Source organism: Cervus elaphus, chromosome 17, assembly GCF_910594005.1.
Source record: "Cervus elaphus chromosome 17, mCerEla1.1, whole genome shotgun sequence".
Lineage (NCBI taxonomy): Eukaryota > Metazoa > Chordata > Mammalia > Artiodactyla > Cervidae > Cervus > Cervus elaphus.
Genome location: NC_057831.1, coordinates 51,069,872 through 51,080,179, shown reverse-complemented (window position 1 = coordinate 51,080,179; position 10,308 = coordinate 51,069,872). Strand labels below are relative to the sequence as shown.

Sequence of the window (10,308 nt, the reverse complement as noted above, 5' to 3'; positions counted from 1 at the left end):
GCAGTGGGTTTTGTCATACATTGACATGAATCAGCCATGCAGTTACATGTATTCCCCATCCCGATCCCCCCTCCCACCTCCACCACCACCCGGTTCCCCTGGGTCTTCCCAGTGCACCAGGCCCGAGCACCTGTCTCATGCATCCCACCTGGGCCGGTGATCTGTTTCACACTTGATAATATACATGCTGTTCTCTCAAAACATCCCACCCTCGCCTTCTCTCACAGAGTCCAAAAGTCTGTTCTGTATATCTGTGTCTCTTTTTCTGTTTTGCATATAGGGTTATCATTACCATCTTTCTAAATTCCATATATATGTGTTAGTATGCTGTAATGATCTTTATCTTTCTGGCTTACTTCACTCTGTATAATGGGCTCCAGTTTCATCCATCTCATTAGAACTGATCCAAATGCATTCTTTTTAATGGCTGAGTAATATTCCATGGTGTATATGGACCACAGCTTCCTTATCCATTCATCTGCTGGTGGGCATCTAGGTTGCTTCCATGTCCTGGCTATTATAAATAGTGCTGTGATGAACATTGGGGCGCACACGTCTCTTTCAGATCTGGTTTCCTCAGTGTGTATGCCCAGGAGTGGGATTGCTGGGTCATATGGCAGTTCTGTTTCCATTTTTTAAAGTTATCTCCACACTGTTCTCCATAGTGGCTGTACTAGTTTGCATTCCCACCAACAGTGTAAGAGGGTTCCCTTTTCTCCACACCCTCTCCAGCATTTATTGCTTGTAAAAAATATGGACGCTTCACGAATTTGCGTGTCATCCTTGCGCAGGGGCCATGCTAATCTTCTCTGTATCGTTCCAATTTTAGTATATGTGCTGCTGAAGCGAGCACTTAAGTTGTATTTTAGAATACAACATGAAACATTTATTTGTAGCATTATTCATAATTGCCAAATATGGCATACCTAAATGTCTGCCAACAGGTGTGAATGGATATAAATATATGATAGAAATACATACATACATACATATACGTAGGATCAAATATAATTCAGCTTTAAAAAAAAATTTGGCCACTTACTACAACATGGTTGAATCTAGAGGACATTTTGCTAAGTGAAATAAACCAGACACAGAAAAACAAAAACTGAATGCACTCACTTACATGTGGAATCTAAAAAAGTCAAACTCATAAAAGCAGAGAGTGGAATGATAGCTTACAGGGGCCGTGGGGTGTGGGAAATGGGGAAACGTTGGTCAAAGGGTACAAAAGTTTCAGTTCAATCACTCAGTCATGCCCGACTCTTTGTGATCCCATGGACTGCAGCAAACCAGGCTTCCCTGTTCGTCACCAACTCCTGGAGCTTGCTCAAACTCATGTCCATTGAGTTGGTGATGCCATCCAATCATCTCATCCTCTGCAGTCCCCTTCTCCTTCTGCCTTCAATCTTTCCCAGCATCAGGGTCTTTTCCAATGAGTCACTTCTTTGCATCAGGTGGCCAAAGTATTGGAATTTTAGCTTCAGCATCAGTCCTTCCAATGAATATTCAGGACTGATTCCCTTTAGGATGGACTGGTTGGATCTCCATGTGGTCCAAGAGACTCTCAAGAGTCTTCTCCAACACCACAGTTCAAAAGCATCAATTCTTTGGTGCTCAACTTTCTTTATAGTCCAGTGCTCACATCCATACATAACTACTGGAAAAACTATAGCTTTGACTAAACAGACCTTTCCTGGCAAAAGTTTAGTTATGCAAAATGAACAAGTGCTGGAGATCTAAGGTATAGCATAGCAATAACTGTCAAAAATACTGTGCTACATACTTGAAATTTTCTAAGATAGTTAATAAATCTTATCACACACACACACAAAGGTAACTGTAGTGTTGATGGATACGTTATTTAACTTGTTTTGGAGATCCATCCACAATGCATCCAAGTATATAAAAACCATCAAGTTACCAACCTTAAAAATAGCTCAATAAAGTTGTAAAAAACAGTTTGATGTAAGGAAATATGTCTTTTTATATTCTTTTATATAATCACTACTTCAGGTTTATGTCTCAAAAAGTACTCCATATTCATTAAATAACAAGGCTAGCACCTATCTCAAATAATGGGAACTATAATTTATTATTTACTGTCTACAAATCTATGTTAAAGAATTCATGCAATACCTCAGTTGAAGGTATTAAATGATATCTCACTACTATCCTCCATTTTGTAGGTGAAAAGAATGAGAATTAGAGTTAACAAATAAGATTACGAAATAAGTAAATTTCAGTATGTACTAGATTTTTTGCTCCAGAATCTCAGTGCACCTGATGTAAAAAACAAATGAAGGCATGCAATGATTCTAAGAATGTTTCCATGGCAACAGAGAATTTTTGCTTTCAGAAAATTTACAGATCACAACACGTGAAATATCATAAAGCAGGGAGTAAACTAAATCACATTTTGTGTGAGAAGTTTTTAGTAGAGTTTATTTTCTCTGAAGTCTGAATGTCAATATCACAGGTCAGGTTTCTGAAGCTATTACATGTGGCTGGGCCCATTCACACCGACAAAGCCAGGATTGCCATTTGAGTTGAATAACTTCTTTCTATGGTTTGACAAAATAAAATAATTTTCAAAATAAATACCAAGTCCATGATCCTGCTTTCACTCAAACATATCATTATTGTCCCTATTTGTTGGAAGGTTTTAGGTGACTTGCCGAAGTTACACAGGTGATGGGAAGAAGTTTATCAGGAAGTTTATCCAGGAGATACGTATACAAAGCTAACTTTCCTACCAGCCACTCTGAGGAAGATATTATTACTTTCATGTTAGTCATCATTGTAGAAGTTGAGGCTCAAAGGGCTTGGAGAAAATTGCCTAAACCTTCAAAATGTATCAGTTGTGAAGCCTTAATTTGATCACAGGCTTTCTAACCTGAGCCCACACACTTGTAATTCACCTCCAGGAAACAAATTCTGGTGACCTCCACCCACATTTGACCATCTCCAACCATCCACCAAACAGCACAACCACCTGAAAAAGTACCTAAATGAAATCTTCAAATCCAGACATGTATAAACTTGAAAATATCATAGGAAGTATTTTTTTCTCATTTAAAAAATTGAAACAGACTTAGACTTGCTGAGTGTGAGTTCAATAACTTATTATTTCTTTGAGGCTATTTTCTCCCGAAAATTCTTGTCAGTGTTAAAAGTGAGCAACCTCACAAAATTTTGACTTTTAACAAAGGGAGCCAATTTACAAAGAGAACTATTTAAATATTCCATGGAACATTTTTCTATCAAAGTGTAGAAATTATTTTCAATCCATAGTATTCTGTTAGAAGTAAAGAAACATGTAGTACCTAATACTAGGGTGAAGGACAAGTGAAAGCACAGACTCAGAAAATTCAAAATAAGGTGAATAAAACCATTGGCTACATTTGTTTTTATTACCATCAAAACATTGTCTCTGCTTTCATTCATTGTTTTCTTCTCCTTTTAAACACTGGTTTAAGTGGTTAAAGAAATATTATATTTTCCATGCTTAGGACAGTGTTGAGCAAAAGTAAATGCTCAGTGAATATTAGCTATTATTATTTTATTAGCCCTTATTGTGGCATATATTAGCTTTGTTGAAAGGCAACCCCTTTAGAGTTTTATGATTACTAATGGTATATTGGTACAATATAATAATATGCCACAGTAAATAAATAGAAGAAGCATAACAGCAGAAAATGAAGCTTATATTAAGCCAAAGATATTCTGAAGCTCTTTATGTAACCCATACTGTAGGCCATTACAAACTGGAATCACTTTCATTTATGGGTCAAGCCTGCTGAGTATTATAAATAATATGCAATAATGCCCTGAAATTTGGTTCATTAACTCACAGACTGACAATATTTTTGGAATGGCATTATCGTAAAGTAGATAAATAGTACTCCTTTGAAAAGGAAGAAGGGAACAGAAAGAAGAAAGGGAGGGAAAAAAGTTCCACCACTCCAAAATGTGTTTTCTGAGACTCCTACTGATTTAATAGCTGAATTTTTCTGCTATTTTTTTTTTCCTAGTAGTCTTCTGAGGAGGATTTAGATCAATTGCAACAGGCTTAAATTCTATATGCACACTTTCTCTACTTTAATTCAGCCAGAACTCCTGACAGAAATATGAACTATTGAAATTTTATAAATTTTAATATGAAATAATTTGCAGTATGTGACTTGATCCATCAAAAAAAAGGACAAAAAATAAAGGACTAATCTACATATTTCAAAAGTTAATGATAACAATCAAAATAACTAAAGCTCAGCTGGTACCCTCTATTTTAAATAGAAGGTTTTGCCAGGGTTTCCTCATGTATAACCTTAGTCTCCTCTGATGAATCAATTTGTAAATGAGAAATTGTTCTACGACAACCTCCAGAATTCAAAACACATTGAAATATAGACAAAGATAAGTGATTAGATAATAGAAACAATTTTAATGCAAGTAAAATAAATCTGTGTAATACTTATAGATACACAGTAGCTACAAACATAAGACAATTATCTTTATATATATATATATATATATATATATTTTCAAAGACATAAAAAATTATATTGCTTAAATATTTTCCAAAAATGAATGCAGGAAAATTCTTGTCATTGGAAGTATGAGCTGATACTCAAAATACTGAGACTGTTTTGACTTTTTTACCTTTTGTTACTGGAAGAATGATTCTTTATTCCATGAAATCGCCCTACCTCCAAATGATGCCTGCCTCATGGTCTGTCTGTGGTTATCACTTCCCTCCTACTTATTTAGCACAGTTTCAAAAGCCAATTCATTCTGCCCTTGAAGAATTTCTTTTACTTGTCTTGCTTACAAAAAGTCATTACAGAACACTTTGGAACAATCCCAAATTTTCAGATATAATGAGGGAGAACAGGTGCACAGAGAATGAGAAGAATTCATTATGCACATTATTGGATTTTGGGGAGGGGAGGATAGGCTGAGTCTAATTCTTTAGATCCATCAAAATAAAGCCTAGTATCATATTAAAGGACCTATCTCTACATATTTAAAAAGCTGAAAAAGTCTGGATAAGTGAGCTAAGCAATGAGCTAGAAGCTTCATGCCTGTGAAATACTACCTCTGCATTTACTCACTGGTTTTTTGACTTTGGAATACAACTAAATATTATGGACTTCAGTTCTCTTAATGTGCTCAGTAGAAAGAAAGAATTCAACATATGTGATGAAGAAAATGAACCAATAAGCTCAAAATACTAGTTTCAATGAAAGTACTGTGATTAACAAACAATGATGAGGTTTTCTGTGCAGAAGTATGATTCTCTGAAATATGCATATATGAGTAAACTAATGATTTAGTGTTTGTTTTATAATACCAAAGACTACATTAAGTGTTGTATCAATATGTATCCCATAAATAAATACAAAATCTTTAATGAAATATATCAGAGACTATATAAAGATATTTTGGTATTTGTAAATGCTTTATATTTATTTTATGAAGCAACTTAAAGCCATCTTTCTAAATTTTATTCCAATATAGTTGACATACAAGGTTGTTTTTAATTTCTGCTGTAGAGAAAAGTGACCCAGTTACAATTTTCATACTCTTTTTCATTACAGCTTATCACAGGATATAGAATATAGTTACCTGTGCAATAGTGTAGGACCTTGTTTATACATCCTATAATAACAGTTGGCATTAACTAATCCCAAACTCTCAGTTCTTCTCTCCCCTATCATCCCCTTGGCAACCACAAGTCTGTTCTATATATCTGTAAATATGTTTTTATTTGATAGATATATTCATTTCTGCATTTTTATTTTAGATTCTGCATATAAGTGGTATCATATGACATTTGTCTTTCTCATTGTGATTTACTTCACTTAGTATGATAATCTGGAGGCCTATTCCTGCAAATAACATTATTTCATTCTTTTAATGGCTGAGTAATATTCCTTTGTGTGTGTGTATATGTGTATATATATAACATATCTTTGTCCATTTATCTGTCAGTGGACATTTGGCTTGGGTCCATGTCTTGGCTGCTGTAAACAGTGCTGCTATAAACAAGGGGCATATTATGGTTTTGTATTATGGTTTTGTCTGGGTATATGCCCAGGAGTGGAACTGTTGGATTATATGGCATGTCTATTTTCACTTTTTGAAGAACCCCCACACTCTTCCATACTGGTTGTACCAATTTACATTTCCATCAACAGAGCAAGAGGAATCCTTTTTCTTCACACCTTCTCCAGCATTTATTGTTAATACATGGTGGTGGTGGTTTAGTCACTTGGTCTGTTCCAACTCTTGTAATCACATGGACTGTAGTCTGGCAAGTTCCCCTGTCCATGGGATTTCCAAGGCAAAAATATTGGCGTGGGTTGCCATTTCCTTCTCCAGGGGATCTTCCCAACCCAAGGATCAAATTCAGGTCTCCTGCATTGCAGGTGGTCTCCTTCATTGCAGGCTGATTCTCTACCGACTGAGCCACCAGGAAAGCCTTTATTACTCATAGACTTTTAGTGATGACCGTTCTAATTGGAGTGAGGTAGTACCTCACTGTCGTTTTGACTTGCATTTCTCTAATAATCGGTGATGATGAGCATCTTCTCACATGCCTATTGGCACCTGTGTATCTTCTCTCATTGTTACTGTTCACTGTTGTTTTTCAGTCACTAAGTCATGCCCCACTCTTTGTGACTCCACAGACTGCAGCATGCCAGTCTCTTCTGTCCTTCACTATCTCCCAGGGTTTGCTCAAACTCATATTCATTGAGTCAGTGATGCGATCCAATCATCTCATCCTCCATCTCTCGCTTCTCCTCCTGCCCTCAATCTTTCCTAGAATCAGAGTCATCTTTTCTCATCAGGTAACCAAAGTACTGGAGCTTCAGCATCAGTGCTTCCAATGAATATTCAGGGCTGATTTCCTATAGGATCCACTAATTTGGTCTCCTTGCAGTCCAAGGAACTCTCAAGAGTCTTTTCCAACACCACAGTTCAAAAGCATCAATTCTTTGGTGCTCAGCCTTCTTTACAGTCCAACTCTCACATTTGTACATGACTACTGGAAGAAAAATATAGCTTTGGTTATATGGACCTTTGTCGGGAAAGTAGATGCCTCTGTTTTTTGATACACTAAGTTTGTCATAGCTTTTCTTCCAAGGATCAAGTGTCTTTGAATTTTACGACTGCAGTCACCATTCACAGTGATTTTGGAGCCCAAGAAAATAAAATCTGTCAGTTTCCCCTTATCTGCCTTATATTTGCCATGAAGTGATGGGGCTGGATGCCACGATCTTAGTTTCTTGAATGTTGAGTCAGCTTTTCACTCTCCTCTTTCACCTTCATCAGGAGGCTCTACAGTTCCTCTTCAATTTCTGCCATTAGAATGGTAGCATCTGCATATGTAAGGTTTTGATATTTCTCCAAGAAATCCTGATTTCACCTTATGATTCGTCTAGCTCAGCATGTCCCATGATGTACTTTGCATACAAGTTAAATAAGCAGGGTGACAATATACAGCCTTGACATATTCCTTTCCCAATGTTGATCCACTCAGTTGTTCCATGTCCGCTTATAACTGTTGCTTCTTGACCTGTTCTCAGGCTTCTCAGAAGGTAGGTAAGGTGGTCTGGTATTCCCATCTCTTTATGAATTTTCCAGTTTGTCATGATCCACAAAGTCAAAGGCTTCAGTGTAGTAAATGAAGCAAAAGTAGATATTTTCCTGCAATTCCCTTGCTTTCTCTATGATTTTTTCTGGAGAAATGTATATTTATATTTTCTGCCCATTTTTCAGTTGAGTTGTTTGCATTTTGTTATTGAGTTGTATGAGTTTTTTGTTTATTTTGGGAATTAAATCATTTTAGGTTGCATCATTTACCTATATTTTCTTCCAGTCTATAGGATGTCTTTTTGTTTTGCTTATGATTTCCTTTGTTGTGCAAAAGTTTATAATAAAACTATCTTATTTAGTAAAACATGAAATGTGCAAACTACTCATATTATTAAGAAAATATTATCTATTATTATCTTTCTTAAATGTACACACAAAATTTTACATTTGCTTTTGGTGATCTGAAAAGAGGAAATTATTAGAAAGTCAATAATACTAATACATTTATATTGAAAATGCTTAAGTAAATATTTGGTAGAATTTTGTACAACATTTTCAGAAAAAGAATTATAATGGTGATCTCCTTGAATATACGAGCTTTTCCCATTAAGGTTCTGACTATTCATTACCATAATGATTTTATCCTTCAATCCACAGTCTAAACAAAAACAGAACAATTAATTTTTTATTTTAACATAGTACTTAATATATGCTTTAAAAGTCAGAGACAATAACCTAGAATGAAAAAGCTATCTATACAAGCAGGAACATAGGAGTGAAAAACATATGTCTGGAGCCCTATTGACCAGCCCAAATACTGTGTCATGTATTAGTTGTTGATCTTAGGTCTCTTGCACAAATTCTCTGTTCCCCAATTTTTACTTGCAGAAAATGTGGTGATAATTTTCTTATAAATTTATATTAAGAATTGAAGTATATAGTCACTATGGTCGAACACAGGTTTTGAAACATGATAATTATTCAATAAGTACTAGTTACTATTATTAAACATGAAGTTTCACATACTCTCATTGCCATATTGTTTGCCCAATAAATTATTTTCAAATAAATAAAACATTTTCTATTTTATACATAAAAAAGGAAATGATATGTTCAAGATAAAATGTTTTAATATAAATTTTTGTAAATGAGCCTAAGAGTCCAGATTGGAATAGTTGAGAAATTTTCTAATTATCATTCCTTTATTTATTCATGCAGTCCACTCACCTGCTGACTCATATGTTCAAAAATACATCTGACCAAATAATATTTTGTGCCCAGCATTTTGATAGGTTGGGAATACATGTTAAACAAAATGGGTGTAATGTCTGCTAGAATCAATGGAAGGTGAGCGAGGAAGGCAGACATTAAACCTATAAAGTAATGGGAAAGTAAAAGGGAAAAATATTCTTGGTAAGATTAAATAACCTAGTCAAGGATAAGAAAAGTAACTCTAGGAATGAAATTTAAGCTGAGAACTATTGAGCTTCCCTTTGTTAGCAAGTTATTGGCAATAATACTACTATAAAACTCGAGGTTTTGAACTCTTTGCATATTCCAGTCTTTGCACAAGTGAGAAATTGGACCAAAATTTAAATCATCATGTTTAACTGTAGTCATCAATCAAAGGAGGCAGAAGCAGAACAGAGAACCCTGGGGAAACCCAAGCAAAAGAAACAACATATGGGAGACATGGAAGGGACCCTTTGAGTCAGATTAAGAAGTCTGAATGTTAACCTAAGGAATAAGGAATGCCAAAGTAGAATTTAAAGTAGAGGACTGATAGGTTTGTGTTTCAGCAAGTCACACAGATTAGACAAGAAAGGGAATGTGGACAACACAGAATTTGAGGTTTAAACACCACCTACAAAGATTGAGACAAGATACACTTGCAATGGTGGCAGAACTGCTGAATATGAATATTCAAAAAAGAAACAGTAGGATCCAATAAATGGTTGACTGTAAGGAATAAAGGATATTATAGAGTCTAGTTTAGACTCAAGTAGGAGTAGGAGGATGCTTGAGGAAATTGCAGAGGAGATAAAGAGTTTTGTGTTAAATATGTAGGGACTTCCCTGGCAGTTCAGCGCTTAAGACTTCACCTTCCAGTACAGGGAGCTTTGGTTTGATCCCTGGTGAGGGATCTAAGGTCCCACACGCCCTGAAGCCAAAAAACTAAAACATAAGATAGAAACAGTATTATAGCAAATTCAATAAATACCTTTTAAAAAATAGTCCACAGCAAAAAGTCTTTTTAAAAAAAGCTTTAAAAATATGTTTAAAAATATGTATTTAAGCTATGTAAGCAGATTTGTTATCATTATGTCTGTGTTTATGACGTTGAGGTGGTAATGATGATACTAACATTTATCTGGGGTGAACTGTGTGCCAGAATTTGTGCTTTACATGCAATATATCATCGAGATATTCCACTGAGTACAATAAATATGTTTTTAAAACTTTATGGAGAATGCAATTCATGCTGAAGTTATTTGACAGTCAGAATACATTAGAGATAGATGTCTTGATGCCAGAAGAGAGTTCCGTTCTAAAGAGTGTAAGAGCTTAAACTAGTAGGTTAAACTTGTAGTGTTGAAAAGAAAACCAAACACAAAACAGGATCTATCTGGAGACAATAGCAGCACTAATATTTTTTGAAAGATAAAGAATAAAAACTCTGAGCATGAGACTGAGAAGATGATGGTG

The 10,308-nt window shown here is 35.3% G+C and overlaps 1 non-coding gene across 1 annotated transcript; it reads right to left on the bottom strand.

Moving 5' to 3' along the window:
• Positions 1–746: 746 nt before the first annotated feature.
• LOC122673683 lies at positions 747–853 on the bottom strand. Its single transcript, XR_006334793.1, has one exon. It is a non-coding gene; the product is annotated as a U6 spliceosomal RNA (small nuclear RNA).
• Positions 854–10,308: the final 9,455 nt, after the last annotated feature.